General features: G+C 38.2%; 1 protein-coding gene across 1 annotated transcript in view; it reads right to left on the bottom strand.

Annotated features, from left to right (window-relative positions):
- The window catches only part of NPEPPS (aminopeptidase puromycin sensitive), a 93,817-nt gene that overhangs the window by 64,857 nt on the left and 10,709 nt on the right, over nucleotides 1-18,251 (bottom strand). The gene's annotated exons all lie outside the window — the stretch shown is intronic.

Below are 18,251 nucleotides of genomic sequence, written 5' to 3'. Positions count from 1 at the left end.
GAGACAGCCAGTGAGAGAGGGAACACAAGCAGGGGAGTGGGAGAGGGAGAAGCAGGCTCCCAGTGGAGGAGCCTGATGCGGGGCTCGATCCCATAACGCCGGGATCACACCCTGAGCTGAAGGCAGACGCTTAACCGCTGTGCCACCCAGGCGCCCCCCATGTTTCACATTTTTAATCTAGACTTCTGCTTCTGGCTATGACAGCTTAGGTGGTATCAGAACAATTATAAAAACCCGATAAAAAATTTTTTAAGTGTTTGAATGGGAATCACAAAAAGATCAGCTCTGTATTCATGGGTTCTTTATTCCCTTGCTGCATTTTCTGACTTCTAAGCAGAACACAGAGGCCAATGAAGAAAGAAGAGTCATAAAGCTTGTGGTAGTCTTATGGGGCTGAAGACACAAAAACTAGAATTCAGGACTACCAAAGCTGCCAGGATTCAAATGGCCAACATCCCAGAAAAATGGAATAACAGATAAAGTCTAAGATTCTCCATTCAATTTTCCTTCAACACATTTGCTGACTCCTATATTTCAGCAGTTTTATGATGGGAGGGAATTAAATACTGGATTTCAGGGCCCAGAAGGGAAGGGAAAACCTTAGTAAACACCCTTGACCAGACTACAAACCACGAATAAGAACAACTTGGAAAAAACAAACAGATTCAACTGGATCAAGATGATCTCACTTAGTGAAAGAACGAAAACTTTCTCCTTCAGATCAGGAATAAAACAGGAGGACTGTTTTTTGCCACTTCTAATCACACAGTACTAGAGGTTCTAGTCAGAGTAATTAGGCAAGAAAGAAAAATAAAAAGCATTCAAATTGGAAAGGAAGAAATAAATTATCTCTGTTCACAGACAAAATGATCTTATATGTAGGAAAACCTCAAGGTTCTAAAAAAAAAACTGTTAGAATAAATGAATTCAGCAAAGTTGTAGGACACAGAATCAACATGCAGAAATTAGCTGCATTTCTATACACTAACAATGAACAATTTCAAAAGGAAATTAACAAAACCATCCCATTTGCAATAATATCAAAAATAATATAACATACCCAGGAACAAATTTAATCAAGGAAGTGAAAGACCTGAATGCTGAAAACTAAAAAATGTTGCTGAAAAAAGTTGAAGAAGATAGAAACAAATGGAAAGACATCCCTTGTTTATGGATTACAAGTCAATATTAAGGTGTGCATAATATCCATGGGGCGCTTGGCTGGCTTAGTTGGTAGAACATGTAACTCGATCTCAGGGCTGTGGGTTTGAGCCCCATGTTGGGTGTAGAGATTACTTAAAAATTTTTTTAAAACTTGGGGCTCCTGGGTGACTCAGTCAGTTGAGCATCCAACTCTTGGTTTCAGCTCAGGTCATGATCTCATGGGTTGTGAGACTGAGCTCCGAGTCAAGCTCCATGCCCAGCAAGGAGTCTGCTTAAGATTCTCTCCCTTTGCTCCTTGCCCCACTCATGCCCCCCCCCCATAAATTTAAAAAATCTTTTAAAAAGTTTAAAAACTTGAAAAAATTGTTCATAATATCCAAAGTAATCTATAGATTCGGGACAATCCCTCTCAAAAGCCCAACAATGTTTTTTGCAGAAATTGAAAAGTCCACTAAAAGTTCATATAGAATCTTAAAAGTCCCTTTAGAGCCAAACCAATCTTGAAAAAAGAACAAAGTTGGAAGTTTCACATTTCCTGATTACAAAGATACAATAACCAAAAAAAGTGTGGTACTGGCATAAAGCAAGAGATACAGATGAATGGAATAAAATGGAGAACCCGGAAATAAACTCTTGCATATATGGTCAAATGATTTTCAACAAGGGTGCCAATAAGATCATTCAACAGGGAACGGGCAATCTTTAAAAAAGAGACAGTGCTGGGAAAGCTGGATATCCACATGCAAAAGAATAAAGCTGAACCTGTTGAATTACTATATTGTACACCTGAAACTAATATAACACTGTAAGGTTCCCTTCCCCCACTTTTTTTTTTTAATCTCTATACCCAACATGGGGCTCGAACTCACAACCCTGAGATCAAGAGTTGCATGCTCTTTGGACTGAGCCAGCCAGGCATCCCTATAACACTGTATGTTAACTATCCTGGAATTAAACTTAAAAACTTAATTTAAAAAAATGAACTCAAAATGGATCAAAGACCTAATTATGAGAACTAACACTACAAAACTCTTAGAAGAAAATACAAAAGTTTTATGAAATTGGATGTGGCAATGATTCCTTGGATATTACATCAAAAGCACAGGCAACAAAAGAAAAAAATGGACAAACTGAACTTCATCAAAATAAAAAACTTGTGGGGCGCCTGGGTGGCACAGTGGTTAAGCGCCTGCCTTCAGCTCAGGGCGTGATCCTGGCGTTGCGGGATCGAGCCCCACATCAGGCTCTTCCGCTATGAGCCTGCTTCTTCCTCTCCCACTCCCCCTTGCTTGTGTTCCCTCTCTCGCTGGCTGTCTCTATCTTTGTCGAATAAATAAATAAAATCTTTTTAAAAAAATAAAAAATAAAAATAAAAAATAAAAAACTTGTACATTAAGACACAATCAACAGAGTAAAAAGGCAACCTACAGAAGAAGAAAATATCTGCATAATATATCTGATAAGGGGTTAATATCCAGAATATATTAAGAACTCCCACACTCAACAATAAAAAAGTAAAAAACCCAATTAAAATATGGGCAATGGGGCACCTGGGTGGTTCAGTCGGTTAAGCGTCTGACTCTTAATTTCGGCCAGGTCATGATTTCAGGGTCCTGGGATCAAGCCCCACACTGAGCTCCGTGCTCAAGAGGGAGTCTGTTTCTCTCCCTCTCTCTCTCTCCCCCTGCCCCTGCACATGTGCACATGCTCTGTCTCTCTCTAAAATAAATAAATAAATCTTCTGAAAAAATGGACAAAGAACTTAGACATTTCTCCTAAGATATACAAATGGCCAATAAGCCCATGAAAAAAAATCACTAATCATTAGAGAAATACAAATCAAAACCACAATGAGATACCACTTCATACCAATTAGGATGGCTATTATCAAAAAAAGAAAATAACAAGTTATAGCAAAGATGTGGAGAAACTGGAACCCTTCTGTACAATCAGTGGGAACGTAAAATGGTGCAGGTGCCACAGAAAATGGTACGGTGATTCTTCAGAAAATTAAAAATAAAATTACCATATCATCCAGCCATTCCATTTCGGATATATATCCAAACGAACTGAAATAGTCTCAAGGAGATATTTGTATACCCACGTTGATAGCAGCATTATTCACAACAGTTAGAAGGTGGAAGCAACCGGGAGTGCCTGGGTGGTGCAGCCGGTTAAGTGTGCAACTCTCGGTTTCGGTTCAGCTGCGATCTCAGGGTCGTAAGATTGAGCCCCGTGTGGGGCTCCGTGCTCAGCTGAGTCTGCTTGAGATTCTCTCCCTCTCCCTCTCCCCCTCCCTACCCGTGCTCTCTCTCTAAAATAAATAAATAAATCTTTAAACGAAAAAAGGTGGAAGCAACCCAAGTGTTCACTGACATATAAATGGATAAACAAAATGCAATCTATTACATACAATGGAATATTATCCAGCCTTAAGAGAGAAATTCTGAAACATGTTACGACATGGATGATCTTGAACTTATGCTAAATGAAACAAGTAAAATATAAAATGGCAAATACTGTAGGATTCCACTTAAGTGAGATACCCAGAATAGTCAAATTCATAGAAACAAAAAGTAGAATGGAGGTTACCAGGGGCAGAGGGATGGGAAGAATTAGTTATTTTTAATGGGAACAGAGTTTTGGTTTTGCGAGATAAAAAGAGTTCTGGAGATGATGGTGGTGATGGATGCTCAATAATGTGGATGTGTACCAGTGAACCGTACAATTATAAATGGTTAAGATGGTAAATTATACGTTACGTGCATTTTACCACAATTTAAAAAAAATTGACCTGGCTGTATTCTATCTGTCCTCTCCCCCTAAAAAAGCAGAAAATTAATTCTTCTCTAGAATGAGCTAAAGTAGAAACTCCTACAATCTGACAGAAATTAAGAAAGATCTGAGTAAGTGGAAAAATATATATTCTTCATGAATGAGAGGGTTCAATATTGCTCTCCCCAATGGATTCAACGCAATACCTATAACAATACCCATAGCTTTTACTGTAAGACTTGACAAAAATTCATATGAAAAATTAAATTAAGATTGAATTAAAATTCATATGAAAATTTTCATATGAAAATTAAAGGGACCTAGAATAGCCAAAATCATTTTTAAAAAGAACAAAGATAGAGGACCTATATTACCTAATTTCAAGACTTAAAATGGAACAGAACAGAGAGTACAGAAATTCAAAAGGGAAAGAGTAATCTTTTTAACACATGTGCTAGAAAAAGTGAACAGCTGTATACCAGTAAATAAAGTATTAAGAAACAGAACCTCTATCTTTATATCTCATACCATATACCAAATTTAACTCAAAATGGATCAAAGGTCTAACTGTAAAAATTTAAATTATAAAACTTCTAGAAGAAAACACAGAAAATAACCTTAATGTTCTTAAATTTTATAACATCTTAAACAGGTCACAAAAAAATATGACTAGGGACACCTGGGTGGCTCAGTAGGTTAAGTGTCTGCCTTTGGCTCAGGTCATGATCCCAGACTCCTGGGACCCAGTCCCTCATCCAGCTCCTTGCTCAGCGGGGAGCCTGCTTCTCCCTCTGCCTGTCATTCCCCCTGCTTGTACTCTTTTGCTCTCTCTCTCTGACAAATAAATAAAATCTTCAAAAGATATATATAACTATAAAAGAAGAATTCAATCAAACAGAATTCATCAAGGTGCCTGGCTGGCTCAGTCAGTAGAACATACGACTTTTGATCTCAGGGTTGTGAGTTTGAACCCCACATTCAGAGTAGAATTTGCATACATACATACAGACATGCATAAATTGGAATTCACTGACATTAAAAACTAATACTCATAAAAAAACACTGCAACAAAAATGAAAAGGCAGGGACACCTGGGTGGTTCAGTCATTTAAGCATCTGCCTTTGGCTTGGGTCATGATCACAGGGTCCTGGGATTGAGTCCCGCATTGGGCTCCTTGCTCAGTGGGGAGCCTGCTTCTCCCTCTGCCTGCTCTGCCTGCCGCTCTCCCTACTTGTGCTCACTCTCCCTCTCTCTGACAAATAATAAAATCTTTAAAAACAAAAAATTAAAAAAAAAAAAAAGAAAAGCCACAAAACTGGGAAAGCATATTTGCAAAACATTTGTCCAACAAAGGCTTGTATTTGGAATACATACAGAACTCTTAAAATTCAATAATACACATAAACAAACCCCCAGACAAATGGCAAAGGTCTGAATAGATAGTTCAACAAGGAAGATATAAGGATGATAAATAAGGGCATGAAAAGATGTTTGACATCATTAGCTATTAGGGAAATGTAAATTAAAACCATAACAAGATACCACTACATAATCACTTGAATAGTTAAAATTAAAAAGTGTTAGCACTTAAAAATAACAAGGATGTGGAGCAACTGGAACACAGTTAATGAGAATATAAAATGATACAACCACTTTGGAAAACTGACAGTTTGTTTAAAAATTCTCCATTTACCATATGATGCAGCCATCGTATTCCCAGGATCTACCCAAAGAAATGAACGCATACACCCACAAAAAGGCATAAATTGCTTGTGTATTTTTAAAACACAACCTTTTAGGGGCGCCTGGGTGGCACAGCGGTTGGGCGTCTGCCTTCGGCTCAGGGCGTGATCCCGGCGTACCGGGATCGAGTCCCACATCAGGCTCCTCTGCTATGAGCCTGCTTCTTCCTCTCCCACTCCCCCTGCTGTGTTCCCTCTCTCACTGGCTGTCTCTCTGTCACATAAATAAATAAAATCTTTAAAAAAAATAAAAAATAAAAAAAAAATAAAATAAAACACAACCTTTTATATTGGAAATAAAAATAAAATCACCAGAAGAATTTCTGGTCTTGCATATAATAAGCTCAGAAGTTGCTACTTCAACCTACCAACAAGTAAAAAGCTAAACAAACTGAAAAATCAACAACTCTTCTTAGATCTGTCAGAGAGGTGAGGTCACGGGATAAACCACTGCCAAAAGGATTGGTGACTGGCAGACACAAAGAATCACAACTTACTTGGGCAAAAACCCATAGGTTTTTGCTTCCTACCCTGGGGTAAGTAGACCTGTGCTGTAACTGGTGAAGTCCAGGAGGAGCAGTGTGGACAAGTCAGAGAGTTAAAAAATTCCAGGAGAACCTGGTCAGAAGGGGGACTCCCCGCCGACAAACTCTTGTGAGTTTTACCTCTGGGAGTTACCAGGTCTTAACAGTGAATATCAGAGAAAAATCCCTTCATGCTTCTGGCAGGAGGAGAGGAAAAGGAGCTATTCTGAAATATGCTAGGGCATTCTGTTCTTAATAAACTTTGCCTTCAAGAGAAACTATTTTACCAGAGCTTAACCTGCTGGTTTTTATCAGAGCCTAACCTACTTGGGGTAAGGGAAAGAACAAACTCCAGCCCCACCAGCCATCCTGTCCCACCAGTGGGGGAGAAAACCTGAAAGTACTAGTGAAGTTCACAGACCAGGGACACTGAAAGACTGAGACCTAGTCATAGAATTATATAATAATTTCCCTACCCCTTCACGTTACCATAGCGTTATTAAAGGCCTATTTTAGGGGCATCTGGGTGGCTCAGTTAAGTGTCTGCCTTCGGCTCAGGGCGTGATCCCAGAGTGCTGGGATCGAGCCCCACATCAGGCTCCTCTGCTGGAAGCCTGCTTCTTCCCCTCCCACTCCCCCTGCTTGTGCTCCCTCTCTCGCTGTTGTCTCTCTCTGTCAAATAAATAAATAAAATCTTTAAAATAAAATAAAGGCCTATTTTATTGTAGTTCCTTCTCCCAGCACCTCATGCCTGCCTCTCAAAAAATCCTGGATAGCATACTAAAAGGCAGAAAATGCAATTTGAAGACACTAAACAAGCATCAAATCCAGAGTCAGTTACGGCAGGAATGTTGGAATTCTCAGACTAGATTTTTTTAGAACTATGATTAATATGCTAAGAGCTTTAACGAAAAAAGCAGACACATCAAGGATGGATCGATAATGTAAGTAGAGAGATAGAGATTCTAAAAAAGAATTTTAAAAATGATAGAAATCAAAAGCATAGTAACAGAAATAAAGAATGCCTTCATGGGCTGAGGAAACAATCTCTGAGCTTGTAGACATGACAAAAGAAATCTCCAAAACTGAAAAAAGAAAGAAAGAAAGAAAGAAAAAAACTGGGGGAAAAAAAAAAAACTCAGAATAAAATATCCAAGAACTGTGGGAAAACCACAAAAAGTGTAACATATACATGATGGGAATACCAGAAGGACAAGAAAAAGAAAGGAACAGAAGCAATATTTGGAGCAATGATGGCTGAGAAGTCCCCAAATTAATGTCAGACACCAAACCACAGATGCACAAAGCTCACAGAAGACCAAGCAGGATAAATGCCAAAACCCCTAAACCTAGGCATATCATATTCAAACGTTAGAAAATCAAATATAAAGAAAAAGTCCTGAAAGAAGCCAGAGGTGAAAAAACACTTTATCTATTGAAGAGCAAGATAAGAATTACATTCAACTTCTCAGAAACCATGCTAGCAAGAAGACAATGGAATGAAAAATTTAAAGGGCTGAGAAAGAAAAACTAACTAGAATTCTGTATCCTTCAAAATGATCTTTCAAAAGTGAAAGAGAATGTTCCTCTCATTCCTTCTGTGAACCTAAACTGCTCTGAAAAAAGTAAGTCTTTTTAAAAAAGTAGGGGGAGGGGCGCCTGAGTGGCTCAGTTTTTAAGTGTCCAACTCCTGGTTTCAGCTCAGGTCATGAGCTCAGGGTCATGAGATGGAGCTCCGCATGGGGCTCCGTGCTCAATGTGGAATCTGCTTAAGATTCTTTCCCCTCCTTCCCCCTCTGCTCCTCCCCTGCTCACGTTCTCTCTCTCTCAAAAAAATAAATAAAATCTTAAAAAAAAAAAAGTGGGAAGAAATACTTTTGTCAGACAAACAAAAACTGACGGAATTTGTTGAGTAGACATGCTTTGCAAGATATGTTATAAGAAGTTCTTTAGAGAAAAGGAAAATGATATAGGTCAGAAACTCCAATCTACATAAAGAAAGAGCATCAGAGAATGAATGAATGAAGGTAAAATAAAAATGGTTGTTCACTTTTAATTGATCTAAAAGATAAGTTTGTTCAAAATATTAATAGTAACAATGTATTTGATTATGTTGGCTTCTGTGTATGTGTGTGTTTATGCATAAGTGAAATGAATGACAGCAATGAAACAAGGGATGGCAGGAAGGAACCGGAAATATTTTGTTATTATAAAATACTTGTAATACTTGTGAAGCACTATGGCGTTATCTGAAAGTGAATGGATTAATTATAAATATATATTGCAAACTCTAGGGCAACCACTAAAAAACTTTTCAGATTAAAAGTAAAGGGATAGAAAAAGATACACTGACACTAATCAAAAGAAAGTGGGAGTAGCAGCTGTATTAATTTCAGACAGAGCAGACTTCAAAGCAAGAAAAGTTAAAAGGAACATTACATAATGAGAAGGGGGCAATACTTCAGCAAGGCATAACAATTCTTAATGTCTACCTATCTAACAGTAAAGCATCAAAATACATGAGGCAAAAACTGACAGAATGGCAAGGAGAAACAGATGAATCTACTACTAGAGTTGAAGACCTTAACACCCTTCCATCAGAAATAAACAGATTCAGCAGCAGAAAATCTGTAAGGATATAGTTGAACTCAATAGCATCATCAATCAACTGGATATAATTGACATCTATAGAAGACTTCATCACACAACAGCTTGTGTTACACATTTTACTCAAGCTCATTTGGACCATTTACCAAGACAGACCATATTCTTGGTCACAGACACACTTTAACTAATTTTAAAAAATAGAAATCATAAAATGCCTGCTCTCTGACCACAAAGGAATTAAACTAGAAATCAGTAACAGAAAAATAGCTGGAGGGGCGCCTGGGTGGCACAGCGGTTAAGTGCCTGCCTTCGGCTCAGGGCGTGATCCCGGCGTTGTGGGATCGAGCCCCACATCAGGCTCCTCCGCTATGAGCCTGCTTCTTCCTCTCCCACTCCCCCTGCTTATGTTCCCTCTCTCGCTGGCTGTCTCTATCTCTGTCAAATAAATAAATAAAATCTTAAAAAAAAAAAAAAAAAAGAAAAATAGCTGGAAAAATCCTCAGATATTTGGAAATTAAATAATTATAATACTTCTAAATAACATATAGGTCAAAGAAGAAACCTCAAGAGAAATCTTTAAATATTTTTAACTAAACGAAAATGAAAATACAACTTATCAAAGTTTGTGAAATTCAGGGAGAGCAGTGCTTAGAGGGAAATTTATAGTACTGAAACCATATATTACAAAAGAAGATCTAAAATCAATCATCTAGGGGTACCTGGCTGGGTCAGTCAGTAGAGCTTGAGTTCAAGCCCCACACTGGGCATAGAGCATACTTAAAAAAATAAATAAATAAAAATAAATCAAATAAATCATCTCAGCATCTATCTTAGGAAACTAGAAAAAGAAGAACAAATTAAATCCAAAAGAAGCAGAAGAAAAAAAAATTAGAGCAGGGATGCCTAGGTGGCTCAGTCAGTTAAGAGGCTGCTTTTGGCTCAGGTCATGATCCCAGGGTCCTGGGATTGAGCCCCTTGTCGGGCTCCCTGCTCAGCGGGGAAGTCTGCCTCTCCTCCTCCATCAGCCTCTCCCCCTATTCATGCTCTCTCTCGCTCACTCTCTCTAATAAATAAATAAAATCTTTTTTAAAAAATTAGAGTAGAAATCAATGAAATTTAAAATAGAAAATCAGTAAAGAAAAATCAACAAAACCAAAAGCTGATTCTTAAAAAAAAAAAAAAAAAATCAACAAAATCAATAAGCCTCAAGCCAGGTTAAGAGAAAAAGAGAAAAAACACAAATTACTAAAATCAGAATTGAATGAGGGGGGTGACTGGGTGGTTCAGTCAGTTAAGTGCCTGACTCTTGGTTTCAGCTCAGGTCTTGATCTCAGGGTTATGGAATCAAGCCCCGCATAGGGCTCCATGCTCAGCATGGAGTCTGCTTGGGAGTCTCTCTGCCCCTTCCACCGCCTCTCTCTCTCTAAAATAAATAAATAAATCTTAAAAAAAAAATAAAGAAAAGAGTTGAAAGAGGGAACATCACTACAGATCCCATGGACATTAAAAAAATAATACAGGAGGGGCATCTGGGTGGCTCAGTCAGTTAGGTGACCAATTCTTGATTTCGGCTAAGGTCATGATCTCAGGGTCCTGATCTGAGTCCTGCATTGGGCTCTGTGCTGGGTGTGAAGCCTGCTTAAGATTCTCTCTCTCCCTCTTCTTCTGCCCCTCCCCCCTCTCAAAAAATGAATAAATTAAATTTAAAAATAATACAGGAATATTATAAACAAGTCTCTGCCCACAAATTTAAAAACCTCAATGAAATGGACCAACTTCTTGAAACACACAATCTACTAAAACACACACAAGAAGAAACAGATAATCTGAATAGCTGTATATCTATTAAAAGAAATGGAATCAGGGGCACCTTGGTGGCTCAGCTGGTTGAGTGTCCAACTCCTAGTTTAAGCTCAGGTCATGATCTCAGATTCGTGAGATCAAGCCCTGCGTTGGGCTCCACGCTCAGTGGGGAGTCTGCTTTAGATTCTCTCTCTGGCCCTCCCCTACCCACTCACAAACACACACTCTCTAAAATTAATAAATAAATCTTTAAAAATTAAAAAAAAAGAAATTGACTCAATAATTATCTTCCAAAACAGAAAGCACAGGCCCAGATAGGTTCACTTGTGAATTCTACCAAACATTAAGAAATGATATGCATTCTCTACAGTCTGTTCCAGAGCACAGGAGCAGAAAGAATACTTCCTAACTCATTTTATGAAGCCTGCATTACCCTAATATCAAAACAAAAGACATATAAGAAAACTATAGACCAATATCTCTAAAGAACATAAATGCAAAAATCCTCAACAAAATATTAGCAAATCGAATCCAACAGTATATAAAAAGACTTAAATGCCATGACCAAGTGGGATTTATCCAAGTATGCAAGGCAGTTTCAACATACAAATATCAATCAATATACTCCATCACATCAACAGTCTAAAGAAGAAATATCACACAATCATCAGAAGATGTAGAAAAAGCATTTGACAAAATCCAATACCCATTCATGATAAAATCTCTCAACAAAGCAGGAATAAAGATGAATTTTTTCAACTTGATACAGAACATCTACAAAAACCCTATAGCTGGGGTGCCTGGGTGGCACAGTGGTTAAGCGTCTGCCTTCGGCTCAGGGCGTGATCCTAGCGTTATGGGATCGAGCCCCACATCAGGCTCTTCCGCTATGAGCCTGCTTCTTCCTCTCCCACTCCCCCTGCTTGTGTTCCCTCTCTCGCTGGCTGTCTCTATCTCTGTCGAATGAACAAATAAATAAAATCTTTGGAAAAAAAAAAAAAAACCTACAGCTAACATCATACTCAATGGTGAGAAATTCCAAGCTTTCCAGCTAAGATGAATAACAAAGCCAAGATGTCTCACCACTGCTTTTCAACATTGTACTGAAAAGTCCTAGCTGCTAATGCAGTAAGACCAGAAAACGAAATAAAAGGTATACATATTGGGATGGTAGAAATAAAACTGTCCTTGTTCACAGATGACACGGTCATGTAGAAAATTCAAAAGACTCAGCCAAAAACTCCTGGAACTAATAAGCAATTATAGTAAGGTTGCAGGATACAAGATTAATATACATAAGTCAATCACTTTTCTATGTATCAGTAATGAATAAGTGGTATTTGAAATTAAAAACACTTTATCATTTACATTATCATATTAAAAAATTAAATACTTAGGTATAAATCTAACAAAATATATACAAGATCCATACGAGAAAAACTACAAAACTCATAACAGATACCCAAGAACTAAATAAACGGAGATATTCCATGTTCATGAGTAAGACTCCATGTTGTCAAGATGTCAGTTCCTCCCAACTTGATCTAGAGATCCAATCCCGATCCAAATAAAAATCCCAGAAAGTTATTTTATGGATACTGAAAACCTGATTCTAAAGTTTATATGCAGGGGCACCTGGGTGGCTCAGTTGGTTAAGCAGCTGCCTTCGGCTCAGGTCATGATCCCAGGGTCCTGGGATCGAGCCCTATGTCAGGCTCCCTGCTCAGCAGAGAGCCAGCTTCTCCTTCCCCCTGCTTTTGTACGTGTGCACGCTCTCTTTTGGATAAATAAATAAGTAAAATCTTAGAAAGAAAGAAAGAAAGAAAGAAAGAAAGAAAGAAAGAAAGAAAGAAAGAAAGAAAGAAAGAAAGAAAGAAAGAAAGAAAGAAAGAAAGAAAGAAAGAAAGAAAGAAAGAAAGAAAGAAAGAAACCCACATAAATACAGTCAACTGACTTTTGACATAGGAGAAGATGCAATACAATGGAGCTATCTTTTCAACATATGATGCTGGAACAACTGGACATCCGATATGCAAAAATAACTAATGCAGACATAGACCTCACGTCTTTTACAAAAATTAACTCAAAATGGATTACAGACCTAAATGTAAAATGAAACTCCTGGAAGATAACATAGGAGAAAACCTAGTTGACCTTGAGTATGGGTGATGACTTTCCAGATAAAACACCAAAGGTATAATCCAGGAAAGAAATAAATGATAACCTGGACTTAATAAAAATTTAAAAATTCTGCTCTGAGAAAGGCAATGTCAATAGGATGAGAAGACAAGCCACAGACTGGGAGAAAATATCTGCAAAAGACACATCTGGGGGCACCTGGGTGGCTCAGTAGATTAAGTGTCCGACTCTTGGTTTCAGCTCAGGTCACTATCTTTTGGGTTGTGAGGCTGAGCCCCATGTCAGGCTCTGCACTCAGCAGGGAGCCTCCCTGAAGATTCCCTCTGCCTCTCCCCCTTCTTGCTCTTCCTCTCTCAAATAAATAAATAAATCTTAAAAAAAAAAAAAAGACACATCTGATAAAGGACTGTTATCCAAAGCATACAAGAATTCTTAAAACTCAACAATAAGAAAAAGAACAATTAACATTGTGTCAAAGACCTGAACAGACATCTCACTGAAGATGATATACAGATGACAAGAAAGCACATGAAAGGGTTTCAACATCATGTCATTAGAGACCTGCAAATTAAAACAGTAATGACATACCACTACACACCTATTAAAATGGACAAAATCCAAAACACTAACAAATGCTTGGGAGCGTGCAGAGCAACAAGAACATCACTCATTGCTGGTGGGAATGCAAAATGATACAGTTATTCTGGAAGACAGTTTGGCAGTTTCTTACAAAACTAAACACTTTTTTTTTTTTTTTTAAGTAATCTCTACACCCACCATGGTGCTTGAACTCATGACCCCAAGATCAAGAGTTGGATGCTCTACCTACTGAGCCAGCCAGGCAACCCTAAACATACTCTTATCATAGCATCCAGCAACCATGCTCCTTGGTACGTACCAAAAGGAGCTGAAAACATGGCCTCACAAAAACTTGCACATGGATATTTACAGCACCTTTACTCATAACTGCCAAAACCAGGAAGTAACCAAGGACTCCTTCAGTAGGTAAATGGATAAATAAACTGGTATATACGGACAATGGAATATTATTCAGAGCTAAAAAGAAATGAGCTCTCAAGCAATGGTGAAAAAACATGGAAGAAACTTAAATGCATTATTACTAAGTGAAAGAAGCCAATCTGAAAAGGCAACATACTGCAGTCTGACTCCAACTATAGGACATTCTAGAAAAAGCAACACAGTGGAGACAGTAAAAAGATTAGTCGTTGCCAGGGGTTGGGAAGGAGGGTTGGATAAACACAGGATTTTTAGAGCAGTGAAACAATTATGTGTGATACTGTAATGGTGAATACATACCGTTTTACATTTGTTAAAACCCACAGAATGTATAACACCAAGAGTGAACCCTAATGTAAACTATGGACTTCGAGTGTTAATGAGGTGCTGAGGTAAGTTCATTGACTGCAACAAATGTACCACTCTGGTTCAGGATGTTGATAATGAGGGAAGAGGGGGATGGGTGCGACAAGGAATACATGGGAAATCTCTGTACTTTTCACTCCAAACTGCTCTGAAAAATAAAGTTTATTAGTATGAAAAATAAAATCACCATTTTTAAAAGGATTTTTATTTATTTATTTGACAGAGAGAGAGCACGCACATGCAAGCAGGGGGAGCAGGCAGACGGAGAGCAGGCTGAGCAAGGAGCCTGACGCGGGGCTCGATTCCAAGACCCCGGGATCATGTCCTGAGCCAAAGCAGACGCTTAACCAACTGAGCCACCAGGTGCCCCTAAAATCACCATTTAATTCACAAAACAGAATACCCTGAAAGTTACCAAAGACCTGAGAAAATATTTGGTTCCTCAATATAGCCTGGAATAGTGGTTAGCCTATGCATTAATATGAAGAAGAATCGCACGTAACAGACTTTATGTTCAAAATCCCCAAAGCTCAACATACTCAGGACTCGTAAATAAAGTAGAGACAAAATAAAAACAAGAGCTCAGAAATAAGGCCATCATAGTGCTCAAAAACTCTAAAAGCTACCTAAAAACAGGTATTCTGAATCTTTAAAAAGGATATACACTGGAACACGCATGACAAACTAAAACAATTTGCTGAATATACTTAATAGTAATACGACATTTTATACATCAGTTTCAATTAAGAATCTAGAAGAATCTCATAAGGGGTTTTGCTCTTTTTAATGAGACAGCTATGCTCAAGTCTTATCTTCATGTCCAAGTGATAAAGAATATGCATAACACACAGTTCCCTGGTAGGTTACAAATTCAACAAAAGTCAATGTAGCTCAAAAAAATGTGCTGTTGGCCAGAGAAGTTCTGTAAAATTTGAATACGTTTATGTGAGACATACATTCTTTGGTCTGGCCTCTGTCCCAACATTCTTGCTTTCCTACATCCAGTCCAATTCGCTCAGTAACTTTGGGTGAGGCCCCCTACCCTGTATTGTTATTTGTACAACTAAACTTATACTTTGACTCCTTTCACTTAAAATTTCCTTATGAAATTCTGTATCATATTTGAATACATTTGTATGAGAAATGGATATTTTCTCTCCTCTTTCCATTTTCCAGATTTGAGAGCTAGCACTTAATTAGTCATGCATGTACTCTCAGAACGATAACAAAAACAACTATGGGAAAGAGATGGTGGTTTATTACTGTTATTCCTAATCCGCACTTAACTGCATGACGGAATCTATATCACTGATAGGCTTACAAAGGCCTACGGAAGCTTATGATAAAGGTCTATGATCAAGTGTGAGGCACCACTCCTTTTTCTCAAGTTAACAGTTTTGCTCAAAATTGTTAGTATTTGGCAGTATTTCTGACCAGCCGTCTCAGCCTCTCAATGAACACATGCATGCGTTCATCCGCACACACTGAAAAATGTAACTCTGCTTCAAGAATAACCGTGTTAAGATTTACATGCCTCACGCGGACAAGCCAAGGTGATGCTGGTGGATCCGAAGCTATGTATCAGAACTCCGTATGCAATAGCGAAGATGTTGTTCCTTCCACAGCTAATGCAACAAACACACCTGACACAGTATACACTAAGGGGGAAGTTGGCACAAAACTTTCAAGTGATCGTTCTCCGTGTGGTTATGCCCGAGCCATCTATTCACGACAAATTAAAAGTCTCTTTACCTGTCAGGACCTGAGTCCAGGCACTCCTGTGGAAGCTGGTGACCGCACTAAGCCCTGCACTGTGTAGGAGGTGCACTCCTTGCACTGGGGCTTAGGTGCTACTGATTTCACCAACCCTTGAAGTGCAGAACAGTAAAAAAACAGTGTTCAGCCGTTTTTCTTACCTATTTCTCATTTTTAAAATATTACAAAGATCTCAATTCGGTTTTTAAAATAAGTTATTTCTGTGGAAAAGGCAGTGCCTTAGTTTAAAGAGACACAGGCCACTAGGTCTTTCTGGGTCACTGCATAAACCACAAGATGGCTTTTTTTCCCATCAATTAAAAACTTACACAAAGAAGCAACAATTTTGTGCCTTCGAATGATTTTCTGATTTTTACCTTAAGGTACCAAGATTTAGTGACTACACACATGTAACTCGGTCTTGCAGAAGGCAATAGTAAGTATGAATGGGTACTGTACTAGGTGAGATTAGCTGAGTTAAAAAATGGTACCTTTCCTATTGACTCAATTATTCCCCTGCCAAACCATACCGCCCAGGAAGGAGCTGGCGGTCAAATTCGCAACTACTAATTTCTAAAGAAACAACATGCTGTACTCTTCCATAAGGTAAAAATCAAGAAATGCTACTATGCCCAAGGATAAAATTACACTGTGTGTGTGTCTGGAAGGCCAAATCTGTTTCTGACTAAAACCTTAAAATTCCACATTAATACAATTTCCCATTCTCTTTTACTCTAAAATTAGATAAGCTTACACATTACTCTAGGTTTTTCCCATTGCTGCAGGAGAAATGAGTTGGAAAATATCCCTTAGCTAGTTTTGAAGAAAATATTTCATGTACCTAAAAAAGAGTAATGTTTTCTCTGAATCTCTCCCCAAATCCCCTTCACTTCTATAAGCTTTCATTTCTCTTCCGACCCTGTTAGTCAGAACGCAAACACTGCTATTCTGACTATTATCAGCTTGGCACAACTCAGTTATGCATACTCAAAGCATCTGAGTTCTCTGAATTCTTTCCTGGCATTTTAGTAGAGGGAGATAAAAACAAACCTGAGCTGAAACCGTGCCAACCAGAGGGCACCCATGTATTTTACTATCTCTTCCTATCTATACTCAGCACCATCTTAAAACTCTGTATCAAATTTAAATGTTCTCTACCTACAACAAAGCAAGCTTGTCTTGATATGCTTGGCTAAGGTGCTTATATTTTTCTTCACAGGTAAAGAAATTAAATAACCCCTCTTTCATTTACCAAACATTTTTTTTAATATTGGCACTCCCTCAAAGTCCACTTGAAGGATCTGTTCCTCTAACTTAAAATCACAGCAGTTTGATCTCATTTACAAACAATGGAACCTAAGTACTTCTTGGCAATACTCTGCTCAACTGCTTTTTTTTTTTGTCTTTCTATGGACAAGATAATTTAAGAAAAATTCATGAAATAAATATTGCCCGGCCTTAAAATGTTACTTGTATGCTTCTTTTCAGTGTAAAGGAGAGGAGAAAGAGCAATACAAAATGCAAACTAAAAGGTCAAATTTGTAACTTATTTGATATCAAATGAAAAGATTTTCTTTTCTTTTTTTTTTTTTTTAAAGTAAGCTCTACATGCAACGTGGGGCTTGAATTCACGACCCTGAGATCAAGAGTTGCATACTCTAGGGGCGCCTGGGTGGCACAGCGGTTAAGCGCCTGCCTTCGGCTCAGGGCGTGATCCCGGTGTTCCGGGATCGAGCCCCACATCAGGCTCCTCCGCTATGAGCCTGCTTCTTCCTCTTCCACTCCCCCTGCTTGTGTTCCCTCTCTCGCTGGCTGTCTCTATCTCTGTCAAATAAGTAAAAATAAAAAATCTTTAAAAAAAAAAAAAAAAAGAGTTGCATACTCTACTAGCTGAGCCAGCCGGGCATCCTGATATCAAATGAAAAAATTTTCTCAGAGGAAGTCTCAGAGTAGTGCAGACTAATAAAAAAATCATTTTGTCAAAAGTAAAAAGCACTTCAGTTCCAATATTAATACACTTGCGAGTTCATGCCAAACATGACAACTTTTTAAAATGTAGCTTAGGTGGGAATAAGATTTCAGGCCAAAACTGACTACTCAATTTAATCCTTGTTGTAATTACAATGTCTAAAATAGTTCTCATTTTAAAAGATGCTAATTGAGTTCTCACACATTCTACAGAATGTCTCTTTTTAACATATTCTTACTCTGTAACTAACTTCTAAGCTTCTAACCTCCACATTCCATCCCATAAGGCAAATATTTTTCTCTCAATTATGAGTAAGATTCATAACCCCAATTTTAATCTATTGTTCAAGAGGGAAAAAAAGAAACTTTAAGAAAACCACATACGAACTA

Source organism: Ursus americanus, chromosome 23 (genome assembly GCF_024610735.1).
Source record: "Ursus americanus isolate L20-20 chromosome 23, mUrsAme1.1.p, whole genome shotgun sequence".
In the NCBI taxonomy this organism is placed as follows: domain Eukaryota; kingdom Metazoa; phylum Chordata; class Mammalia; order Carnivora; family Ursidae; genus Ursus; species Ursus americanus.
The sequence above is the reverse complement of the archived record's forward strand: the minus strand, read 5'-3'. Positions and strand labels throughout refer to the sequence as shown.